The 10,817-nt window shown below is 38.4% G+C and overlaps 1 long non-coding RNA gene across 2 annotated transcripts; it reads right to left on the reverse strand.

Moving 5' to 3' along the window:
* Nucleotides 1-3,266: 3,266 nt before the first annotated feature.
* On the reverse strand, nt 3,267-8,073 carry LOC112436255 (uncharacterized). Of its 2 annotated transcripts, XR_013101018.1 has the most exons (4): nt 7,988-8,073; nt 7,677-7,782; nt 4,508-4,726; nt 3,267-3,895 (listed from the first exon to the last, which is right to left on the reverse strand). It is a non-coding gene; the product is annotated as an uncharacterized LOC112436255 (long non-coding RNA). The 2 variants fall into 2 exon arrangements; XR_013101017.1 differs by lacking the exons at nt 7,677-7,782; nt 7,988-8,073 and adding an exon at nt 5,699-6,337.
* Nucleotides 8,074-10,817: the final 2,744 nt, after the last annotated feature.

The following is a 10,817-nucleotide window of genomic DNA, read 5'->3' on the forward strand; positions in this document are numbered from 1 at the left end:
TGGATTTCTATGACAGCTGCACATTGGGAGTTGAGGTAAAAGTCCCATTCATCCGGCATGACTTTCAGTGTGAAGAATGGCAGGCTATAGCTAGAGTGTTTGTTGTAGGGTGGAAACAAGCTGGTTACTTCCCAGTGAAGCTTGCAATACCCTTTCTGGAGGAGATATTGTACGGCTCGACAACCAGTTGTTTAAAAGATTCCTTTCTTTTGTACGTCTCACAAGAAGAGCGATCTGTTCTCCTGAAGGCTTTGGATGACTTCAATTCAGTGGATACAGATGAATTGCTGGAAGTACTTGATGCACATGAGTGCAAGCAGGTTCCTACCAAGGACACACTGCTCCCTGTTTTGGCACAGATAGGACACAAAGTACTTATTCAGGCCCCAATGTTTGTAATCAAGTGCTGCCGTCCCGTTGTGGGTTCTGTAGCTGGTTTACTCCCACCAGAAGGACTGTATCATTTCATTGCAGAAAAAAAACCGACTGTAAAACCAGTGAAGGAGCTTCTAATCTTTCCAGAGGAGATGACAGCTGCCCAGTCAACAGTTTCTCATTACCTGAAAAGATACATTGGAGAAATTGATTTCAATTATCTTCAGCTTTTCCTGCGGTTCTGCACAGGATCCAATCTGTTGGATAAAGCCATACTAATTGAGTTCATAGAAACTACAGATTTCCTCCACAGACCACAATCCCACAAATGTGGATGTGTACTAAAGCTGCCCCTTGGTTATCACAGCTATCCAGACTTTCGCAGTGAATTTAACAGCATTCTCGCAAGCTCTATGTGGGTGATGGATGTGGTGTAGGTCAGTGTTACCCAACCTTGGTCCTCAAGGCACTCTGCCCTACACGTTTTAGGTTTTCCACCCTAACAGTTCATAGAAATACGGGTGTAGTTAACAGTAACATGAAGGAATGAATGTGAATGTTCAATAGACTGGGTGGTTAAGTTCTCTTATCAGTGTAGCCCGTTGTGCCTTTTTAATGTGCAGCCTTTTCATCTGGTCAGTAATTGCTTTCTTAGTTTCTCCCCCCAATTAAAATAGTAAGCTAAAGGGAATGTTCAGGTTTTTTGAAGTGGAGTTACCTGTAGTAGACAGCACTTAGCACTCTGACTTTGCAGAAGCAGCAGTGAGTGTTGGGGACAAAATAAGGCAACAAATTGCTTGGGGAATGAGACCACAAAACAACACCAGTTGAAAATACATATACATATATAAATAACATTTTCAGTGCTTCACCTGGTAGGAATCCGTACACTAAACATAGAAGTGCATCTGTTCCTGCTGCACACATTGTTACTGTGTTTCTGGTTAGTGCCAAAATAAATTACTAATTTTAACATTCTAATACTTTTTTTACTACAGGAAGAGTAACAAATATTTCCAATATAGCATACAGTAACAGTTCTACAAACTGGAAGATTGCTGAGTGCTGTCTACTGTATATACATACATAAGTACAACACATTACAAATACCATATTCCAACTGATTAAGCATGTTCTATATTAAAGTATTTCAGATTTTTGCAGAAATCTTAATAGAAAAAAGAATGTGAAACTTTATGTTCCTAATGTATGGTGGCCCTGAGAGGCCAAACGGACTGCAACTTCAGAAAACACTTGCAAAAAGAAAAATGCTGCAAAAAGGAAAACGCTGCAAAAAGAAAGACGCTGCACTGCAACTTCAAGAAAAAAGCTGCACTGCAAAAAGAAAAAAGCTACAAAAAGAAAGACGCTGCACTGCAACTTCAAGAAAAACGCTGCACTGCAAAAAGAAAAATGCTGCAAAAAGAAAAAACGCTGCAAAAAGAAAAGCGCTGCAAAAGCACGCAAAGCACAACGGAAATAGGAAAAAAGACAACGGAAATGTTCCTGGGGAGACAATAACCCGACGGACCAGTTGCACGAACCAAAACATGCTAACCAGTGCGCTAGGACTGGGACACACTTCAAAGAAGTGGAGGAGAGGTAAATGTGTTGTAATCTCATGATTCTAATAATACTACAGATATGTTTGCAGTGTTTGGGAGTAACGAAATACATGTAACACTGTCACGTATTTAAAATACGAGTAACTGTATTCCGTTACAGTTACTGTGTAAATAGGTGGTATTCAGAATACAGTTTTTTTGTTGAAATAAATAGATTACACATCATTATTTTCCTATTTCGTATGTTAGGCTATGCCCTCTCTATTTTTTGTTAATTCCACTCTGGTGGAAACCCAAACAAAACAAGCATTAAGAGGCTCTAATGCCTGTGTCTCAGTTTCGCGGCCCATGCCACCTCTACTTGCGGCAGTATAATGACATGACAAAATATTTTCAATAATTATTGTTCAAAAAATTATTTAATATTAAGGCAATAGGCAGAGTATTACAGGCATATCGATAAAGGATGTGCCCTCATGTAGTCATGTATTTTTTTAAACGCTCTGGAACAGCATCCTTCACTCTTCTTCTCATTCATGTGCTACACTGAGACCAGGCTGACAGCTGATCTTCTTGAGAACATCTTCCATGTGCAATTTGGTCCACCTGGCAGCTCTAGGCGTCAAGAGGAGACGAGTACTAAGCTACTGGCAAGACTATCTGCTTTCTGTAGAAGGTATTAAATTTGGTTGAAAAGGTTGAAATGAGTACATTTATGTCAGCAAAGTGTAATGGCACCTTTTTCCTGTTTATTATCATTAGAAATAACTTTTATTCTCTTTACATTTTCAGAGAGAAATGGAAGTCTGTCTCTTGAAGACATCCTTATGTTTGCAACTGGACTGAGAGAAATTCCTCCTGCAGCAATTCAGCCAAAGCCACAACTTCTTTTCCAGACCACTTCACGCTTCCCTGTAGTAGATGTCTGTGCAAATACTATCAAAATCCCAGTGCTACACAGTTATGAGGACTTCCAAGAAGCCATAGATTATGGCATCCAGAACTCTCCTGGGTTTGGGCTTCCCTAAGGTCCAAGTCCTTTTGCTTTTAAGCCACATTTATGGTTTTAGCAAACATTTGAAGTTTGTGATTTTAAAATCTGAAAATTTTGTTTCTAATAATTTATAATAATTTGTGTAAATCACATAAAGTTTAATGCATCGCAGAAAGTTCAATCAGGTTTTGGAATTTCAAAAGCATAGTATCATAGTGGGACAGTTGAACAAGTTAGACATATTTCACTGTGTTAAGAAATTGCCAATGTAACAAAATAAAACATTTCTGAAGTATTCTAATGTACTGAGACACGCTAGTATAAAAACACAGGGGAAAAAATCTGATAAATTCAGTTAAAAGGCTTTATCTAATCAAACACTTCTGTGTTTGATTACATTTTTTTGTAAGATATGCAAGTTGTTCTTGGAGTTAAAAAAAGAAATAGGAAAAACCCACATAAATACAGGTCTCGCTGAATGCTTTTGTAAACCTTTGTTTGTAAAACAGATCTCCAAATTAATCAACGTGTTTGTTACAACACCTAATTAAAAGGAACAAGTTATTTTGTACAGTATGGTCTTTTGATTTCTTCAGGTCGAAAGCGTACACACTGAAAAGTTGACGGTAGTGAAACTATTTATATAAAAACTATGGTACTATTTTTTTCAATACTCATTAAAGTTGGTTTGTGACAATTAGTGTCAGTGGTAATTGTACCCACATCTAGCAGATGATTTTACATTGACTTCTAAAGTCCAGTCATATTTTTGAGTGTTATATAATTTTCAACTGCAGTAGTCCAGTTGACTGGTCGAGGGAGCTCACTCTGTCTTTCCAAGTTTGTGAAATGAACCTGGAGATTGTCGTCCCCACATAGACTGTACTGAGCAGGTAGAATGTCATCAAACTGGTGCAGGATGTCTTGAGGCACTTGGAATCCACACTCTCTTCCACCATACCTTAGGTCAGTCAGAAAAATGAACAAATTCAGTCACTTCTCCAGGTACTATCCTTCAAGGTTACAGCAAAAGCGCAAAGTCAATCTTATAATTAAAAGTCAGTTCTGGAAATTGTGATTTTAAAGAATCTTGATTATGCATATATCTACATTTGTCATTTTTAGCCAAGATGTGATCCAAAGTTAAAATATGATTGTCTAACATTTTTTTTTTTTTTTTGGAAAAAAATATAAAAATAAAAAGTATGTGCATGAAGTCAGAGAACAGAACTAATGGCAAAACACAAGTGGCAGCTTTAATTTCTATTCAGCAAAAAGGTGAAAACAACAAAATACACTATTCAATTGCTAAAGTGTGTGTAATACCTGCTGTGAGTAACAGTTAGGGAAAATTGTTAAACCTAAATGACATACTGCTTACTTAACTCAAGTGGTTAGGTCAAGAAAGAAAAGAGTGCACATAATGGATGGACTGTTCCTGAACCATTTTATAAATGAACAAAAGGTTTAATAACAGCAAGCTGGACAGGTATCCTGCACATACAATACACTATACTGAGGAAGAAAAATTTTAGTAAAACTATGAAATAAAATACATGGACTAAATACATACCTATGAGGCAGGTGATACATGGCTTCTGGTTTACCAGATGGACAACAAGATTGGCGCACAGGTCGGATGGTGTGAGTGTTCCAGAGATCTCTGTACTCGTCAAGCTCTTTTTGCAAGACATTGAGGAAGACATATCGTAGAAGGCATTTATGTTCATGACTGCCGTTGAAAAGATGCCTCTCCCTCAGGTCACTGAAGAGTTCAATCCAGAACTGAGTTCTAATGGTGGAATGACAAGGCATATAAAATTTAATAACACAAGTAATTCAATGTAATTGTCCTCTTTAAAAAAATAGTCGTAATCTTAAGAATATTGAAATGTGTGCAATTTCGTTCAAAGAAAAGCTTATTCACATGTTCTGAAGTGTTTCATCAATGCACTGCAGGAAGAAAAAAGCAACTTCACACAAATAACAAAATTTAACAAAATGATTAATCCTTCTGTTATTCCTGCATTTGGCGGTTGAACTTAAGAAAAGTTGTAATATACAGGTCTGTCCATATAAATGTACTATTTTGTTTCTACATGAACACTGAAGCTGTTATCACTTGTTAGATACCACACAGAAATCCAAAAGCTAGTGAAAACATCAGTATTTTTTTTTTGGCACACAAAGTCGAAGAAATGTCTGAAACGAATGACCTCCTCTAACAAATTTCTGTCATGTTGGATCAATGTTCTTATATTACTCATATTACAGTTCTCAAATTTGAGGAAACCCTTGTTCTTTTATTTATATGACTCCCTACAGGTAAACTATTTGATCTAGATGTTAGTTTGGTACTACGTAGGCACACAAATTTGAATAAATTTTACTCAATTTTAAATACATCAATCTTCATAATTCATAATAATTTATTAAAATGTTGAATGTCAGTTTGTTTGTTGTTTTTTATAGTTCCTTTTTAGGACTTTTGTGGAATGTCTGAGTAGGAGTTTCTTTTTGAGTGTGTTGTTTTAATACAAACAAATGTCACTGGTATACCAAACCATTTATTATATTTTTTGAAGCAGTTGTGCATCACATGAGAAAAATGTGTAGGTGACTATGTTTTTCTTTGTTTGTTTGTGACTGTAATTTAATATTTGAGTATAAAACCCCACCCACAAAAAAAAGTATATCGCTGACCACGAAACACCTTCAGAACCATTCAATTTTAGTTTCAGAATATATTTTAAAAGCCATGTACCTTTGCTTTCTGAACGAAGACCACCAACTTTCAATCCGTTGATTTGTAGTTGAGGTACCATACATATGACTGTGGGCTCCTGCAAGTTCATCTCCATGGTCTGATCTTAAAGCACAGTGAATGGCTGCCATTGTGCCATTTTCTGTGCCACAGTCTGTACGAAGGCATGCTGGAAGTTGACCAAACCGTGACAAGCACTCCATATAATATTTTGCAATGATACCTGGGTCATTATTTGAGCTGCCACAGCTGAGCCACATAACTTTCCTTGAAAATCCATCGACACATGCACTAATAGCAACACCAAAGGGCTTCAGCTTATTATAACCATCCACATGCCACACTTGATTTGGTCCTTCTGAAAAATATCCTCTTCGAACAAACCTGCGTTTACAGCGACGCTTAACACCATATGGATCTAGTCTTGAGAGTATGTGCATTACATCATTTCTTTTAACTTTCAGATTATACTTTTGTCGCAGTGTCTGACACATGGATCTGTAACCCAGAAGCTGACCTGAGCCTCTCAGTTCTTGTGTAACAGTGGAAATGACAATGTCAGTGGGAGTAAAGTCTGTCCTTCTAGTCATTCCAGCATCTTTTAGCCTCCTCTTTAATGTTCTCAGACTCATACAAATATTATGCTTGTTTTCAGGAAAATCCAGGATCACTTCATATGTATGGCCCTCAGAGAAATACTTATTGATGATGTCTGTGACTGAGACTGGGCCTAAGGTTGAAGAGAAAACATGAAAAGATAATTATGACCGCAGGAATCCACAAATGCACTTAATAAGTGTTTTTAAAAAAAATACCACATCTGAAACAAGTCTCAATAAACATGACTCAAGTATTTAATCTTCTTGATGTGTGCTTAAATAAAGGCCAGCAAAAGCTCAAAGAACATGGACCAGGATTCAGGACTTATCACTCTCATTAAGACCTCTATGCTGACAACTCAAAATGAGCAAAATTAGAGAAGTTAGAAGAATTTCGTCACTGTGTACATATGCCCTATTAAGTCATAAACTAGTTTTTAAAATTATGCCGTAGAACCGGTGGCAGGCTTAAACCAGAATACAGTTCTTAGTACCTACCAGTTCATGCCTTTGTCATGGTCTGTGGAATGCGTGATGCTCGGGTAGCCACGCCCCCGGGCTGGGCCATCACTAGCACACCTGCTCTCCATCCCGGTGATTACACGGAGATCCACTTAATCCGGCGCTGACGGATGCTCCACGCCAGTCCGTAGTCATCCCCACAGTGGTAACCAGACTTCCACGAAAAGTGTGCATTCTCTTCTGCTTGGAACTTTGTTTAACCTGCCTACTTCTGTCCAGATTTCTACTCGGCGTCTGCTACCTGCCTGTCCTCCGGCTCAACTGGATCTCGCGGCGCTCACCTGGCCCACTCGCCATTCCACGGACTTCCTGCCCCCACGGACTGCCAAACTTCCCTCCCGAGCTCCCACGGTTCCGTTCTATCGTAAGCCCCTACTCTAACTCAGTCCTGATATGTTCTCCCCGCTTCCTGGCTCCCTAGTAATCATCTCCCCTTTCTATTGCAGCCCCCCGCCGTCCCAATCCCGGCTTCCTCGTGTCATTGTTTCCCCGGATTTTTAGTTTCTGTTTTGCTCTCTACTTTCCCCGGGTCGCCTTTCGTTGTTTTAATAAAGTGTCTTTTTGTTAGCTTGGAGTCTGCGCCTGGATCCTTTCGTGCCCGCGCACCACGGCGCATGACAGCCTTTGCGTTTTTGGAATTCTGATTTATCTTTGCATACAGAGTCTTTAACAATACAAAAACCTTAGAATAAGGAAATGAATATAGTACTTTGGAATGGCACATGAATAATAATCCCCCCCCCAAAAAAAAAGTTTAACACGCACTACTAGAGCTACTGTGGTGTATATAAGTCATTATGAAGCAATTAAAAGGTGAGCAATAAATACTAGAACTTATAGGAAAGTGAAGTGCTTACCATTCTCTATAAAAGGTGCTAAAACTTGAATGTTAGTTCCACAGGACCCACAAAAAACTCCAATTTGCCCCACTAGCTGGATTCCACAATATGGACAATACATTGCCTGATGAAGACAATGCCAAATTAAAACCTGAACACATTAACTGCAATATTCCTTAATGACTTTGACTTGTTAGTATTTGTTCTCGAGTTTCAAAAAGCTTCATTTCTAAGGCTACATTAAACATTATCTTTGTTAGAATTATCTTTGAATATATATTCCAGATATCTGTAGTATTATTAGAATCATGAGATTACAACACATTTACCTCTCCTCCACTTCTTTGAAGTGTGTCCCAGTCCTAGCGCACTGGTTAGCATGTTTTGGTTCGTGCAACTGGTCCGTCGGGTTATTGTCTCCCCAGGAACATTTCCGTTGTCTTTTTTCCTATTTCCGTTGTGCTTTGCGTGCTTTTGCAGCGCTTTTCTTTTTGCAGCGTTTTTCTTTTTGCAGCATTTTTCTTTTTGCAGTGCAGCGTTTTTCTTGAAGTTGCAGTGCAGCGTCTTTCTTTTTGTAGCGTTTTTCTTTTTGCAGTGCAGCTTTTTTCTTGAAGTTGCAGTGTAGCGTCTTTCTTTTTGCAGCGTTTTCCTTTTTGCAGCATTTTTCTTTTTGCAAGTGTTTTCTGAAGTTGCAGTCCATTTGGCCTCTCAGGGCCACCGTACTAATGGGTTTAGAAGAAAAGTTGTCAATTACAGAGATTGGTTACATTGTAAAGAGGTTTGTATAACATTTTAGAAATAACTGTTATTTTATCCTGTTATTATATGCAAAATACAACCTGTTTTTGAGTATGGTGTATTTTGAAAGACACCAGTAAACCATTCTCATTTGTACAAAACTTTGTCCTCTCTGTTACATTCTATACATCTTTAAACATGAACAAGTCTAATGACACCGCTGAAAGTTATTTAACTACTCATTCTATAATGTCATACACGTGCTGTGATTTTTAAGAAAAGAAGCCGTTCTTTATCAAACATGGGATTGCTTTAATCTATTCCACAATAACAAAATTATAGGCTCAAGAAACATTTGGAGCATTGGTGACACAACTATGATTCTACACTTTAGCCTACTTGGTCTTCTTGTCTAATTGATCACAACATTAGATATATTGCCAGTCTATGTGGTTGTTATCCAAGGTGCTCTTGTTTTTGTTAAAAATGAACACATTTTTGGTACCAAAAACTATTATGAACAACTTTTGATGCTTTAACAGTGTGATAAGTTTAACTCAATCCCAAAAGGATTTATTTTTTTCTAACCTGTATCATATTTTAGTTTAATACTCCACGCTTTGTAGCTACCAAGAGCAAGCAACACTTCATGATGAGTTAATTTACTGACATGGATAAAATGAAAATTATGTTAAACAGTCTTTTCTGATAATTTTGATACAAAGACAAGATAACTACACACTGGAGAAAAACAATTACTTAATAATAAGTACATTAAGCTGTAGGAATACGTACTGAAGTACAAAATGTACTACATTTGTATGTTTGTGTCCATTTAAGTAGACTCAAATAACTGTGAACGAACTGTATCCCTGAGATGAAAATATAAATCAAGGGCCTGGGACATGGTATATGGGAATTCCAAGCTTGATTCCTCCATTATTATTGTGCACAAATCAAACACTTGCACATCACATGGGACTGAACTAACAAAAGTGCAGCTATTTTTACACAAGGTCAAATCTTCTGTCAGTGGAACGAGACAGTCTTCTGCACCCCAAAGGTGAGGGGCCATGTACATGACATCAGGTATTCCACAGGGCACGTTGTTATTCTTTGAGGGCCTTATACGGTGAGCATTCCAAACACTCCGGATGTCATTCAATACCTCCTGACAAAGAAACAAGAATTACGTCAGAACTGTAATACAAGGCATTTTTAAAATGGTCGAAAATAAGTGTGGTGCATCCTTAAATGAATTGAAAAGCAGCAATGTTTGGATGCAATTTAATGAAAACCAAAGGAAGAGGGAGTGATTGCAAAAAAAAGAAAAGAAAGAACCACACCAGGCAAATCACTGAGTTGTGGGATCTGGGCTTTATACTAATACTAATACTAATCTTGGTCCGGATGCGCAAAGCTTTTCAACTTTATGCGCATAATACAGGTGACAAAATCAATATTTTTCAATCCCATGAGGGGATCCAATATCATCTCAGACCTGAATGTACCAATGATAGAGCGCTGAAGAGTTACTGATACGTGAAGCCTGACTGCTTTTCACAGACTGGTAGTGACAGATCGGTAGCTGCAGCATAACTGATGCAGAATGAGCGCAGACAAGGATAATGTCCTCCGATCAGAAAAAAACAACATTTAAGTCGTGCTGACTTCTGATCAGTTCAATTGGCAAAGTGTTCCCTGATTTAAAAACTTTGGCTGGGTTGATGCTTCAGCCTCCATTACGCACATACAGAGCGCAGTTGACCTACTTCAACAACGTTAGGAATACATTGCATTTACCGTTTGGTAAAGGTAATGTCGTTTTAACTATGTAAACAATTATTTTGTTACCCTTACTGCTAAAACAGTGTAACTTAATGTAATTAATTACCACCACTGGTTATCATAATATGGGCCATTTACCTGAATGATTGGCATGAAGCAGAACTGTGACAGAGCTTTGTCAATGAAATCCCCAAAGAAGAATCCTTCGTCCTTCAGTTCTCCTAGAAGCTTGATCCATGACTCGACTCCTTCTTTTCTCATCACTCCCCACCAGCTCTCAATTCTCTGGTTTGCGGTACTTGCTCCTGTGACGTAGCTTCTGTCTCCTGCTCTATCATCCCCGTCATTTCTCCGTAAATAACGCTGGAGGTCTCTGACCAACACGTTCTCAGTGCCCATGTCAGTTCGTACGAGCCTGGGGAAACCCCCACGACTCTCCACTGCTTCCACAAAGTAACCTCCGATAACCTTTGGGTCACTGTTAGTGTGTGCGGCCCGCAGCCAAATGATGTTGCGTGAGAAACCGTCGATGCATCCATTAATACATATCCCATATGGCTTTAGTTTGTCATAAGAGTCTATGTGCCACACAAAGTTAGGCCCCTGAGCAAAATATTGCCTCCTTCTGAGACG

Source organism: Maylandia zebra, linkage group LG2 (assembly GCF_041146795.1).
Source record: "Maylandia zebra isolate NMK-2024a linkage group LG2, Mzebra_GT3a, whole genome shotgun sequence".
NCBI lineage: Eukaryota > Metazoa > Chordata > Actinopteri > Cichliformes > Cichlidae > Maylandia > Maylandia zebra.